This window comes from Onychomys torridus, chromosome 8 (assembly GCF_903995425.1).
Source record: "Onychomys torridus chromosome 8, mOncTor1.1, whole genome shotgun sequence".
NCBI classification, from domain to species: domain Eukaryota; kingdom Metazoa; phylum Chordata; class Mammalia; order Rodentia; family Cricetidae; genus Onychomys; species Onychomys torridus.
In genome coordinates this window covers 65,161,011-65,162,733 of record NC_050450.1, presented here as the reverse complement: position 1 = coordinate 65,162,733, position 1,723 = coordinate 65,161,011, and the positions used below count along the sequence as shown (strand labels likewise).

General features: G+C 42.3%; 1 non-coding gene across 1 annotated transcript; it reads right to left on the bottom strand.

The window, feature by feature from the left end:
- Positions 1 to 1,061: 1,061 nt before the first annotated feature.
- Positions 1,062 to 1,165, bottom strand: LOC118590468. Its single transcript, XR_004945770.1, has one exon. It is a non-coding gene; the product is annotated as a U6 spliceosomal RNA (small nuclear RNA).
- Positions 1,166 to 1,723: the final 558 nt, after the last annotated feature.

Here is a 1,723-nt window from a genome sequence, read left to right as displayed (position 1 = left end):
AGAAGCAACTCACTAATTTCTGAGAGAAAAAGAAAGAGTAAGAAGATGAAAATGGAGCTGCGGCTGCTGCTGCTGCTGGCAACTTCATTTATTTATTTTGGTTTTTTGAGACAGGGGTTCTCTGTAGCTTTGGAGCCTGTCCTGGACTAGCTCTGTAGACTAGGCTGGCCTCGAACTCACAGAGATCAGCCTGCCTCTGCCTCCCGAGTGCTGGGATTACATGCGTGTGCCACCACCACCCAGCTGCTGCTGGCATCTTGATAGAAATTGCACTGGATATGTAGAAGTCTGGAGTTGTGCCATCTTGTCTTTTTTAAAATAATTTATTTTTACTTTAAGTGCATTGGTGTTTTGCCTGCATGCATGTGTGTGAGGATGTCAGATCCCCTGGAAGTGGAGTTGCAAACAGTTGTGAGCAGCCATGCGGGTGCTTGGAATTGAACCCAGGTCCTGTGGAAGAGCAGTCAGTGCACTTAACCGCTGAGCCATCTCCCCAGCTCCCAGAGCTGTGCCATCTCAACACTATCTAGTCATCTGATCATGAGCATGGGAAGCCTTTCTGTTTATTGAGGTCCCAATTTCTTTCAGTGAGGAAGCTGCTTCTCATAGCCTTTCAATGTAAACATCTTATACTTCTTTTGTTAAACTTACTCCTAAACATCTTACTCTTCCTGGTGCCATTAAAAGATGGCTTATTTTCTTATCATACATACATGTCAAGAGCACAGAAATACATCAAAGCCAAGTGTGGTGGCATAGGCCGATAATCCCAGCATTTTAGAGGCTAAAGCAGGAGGACTGAGTTCAAAGCCAGCCTGGACTAAACAAGACCCTGTCTCAAAACATTAAAAAGTACACCTCAGGTTCCTCTTGTTTTGTGCAGGCTTGCTGAACTTATTCCAGACTTTTGGTGGATACCTTGGGCTTTCTATTTAGAGATCATGTCATGTCATCTACAAATAAAGGTACTTATACCTTTTTTCTTTTTTAGATGACTTTCATTAATTTCTTTTTCCTCATTTAATTACACTGACTGATGGGTGTGCCACCACATCCTGCTTTAAAATATGGAGCGCTTCATGAATGTGCATGTCATTCTTGCAAAGAGGCCATGCTAATTTCTGTATTGTTCCAATTTCAGTGTATATGCTGCCAAAGGGAACACTTGTTCCTTATTCCAGGGAAAAGACTTCAGTCTTTCACCATTAAGTGCCATATTAATATAGTTATGATGTTGCAATAGACCACTACCTAGGGATGGATTCTTTTAAGGGTTTTTGTTGTTGTTGTTGTTCAATTTTATGGCATGCGTGCACTGTGTTCAGTGAACATGCAAAGTTTATCCTCACTTAGCCAAGGTTATTAGTCACAAGGAACAGAAACTGACCCTAGTATATTTATGCACAAAAAGAGATACTGTTGATGGAGTAGCAGGCTCTGAGAATGGGCAGAGCAAGAGGGCCCTTACAGCAACTAGGCAGCAGTCTAAATAACACCATAAACCGGAATCAGCCAGAAAGCTCTGCAATCTCTATTGCTTGGAAGAGAGGTGACAGTGACATTGGGCTATTATACAGTGACATTGGGCTATTATAAAGTGACATTGGGCTATTATACTGCAGAAACTGAAGTTGCCTCTGGGAATGGATGTTTCTGTCATCACGACTGCCAGTGGACACCATCATTAGTCCTCTTTTTCTTCTTAAATGCTGCGAATTCAAAG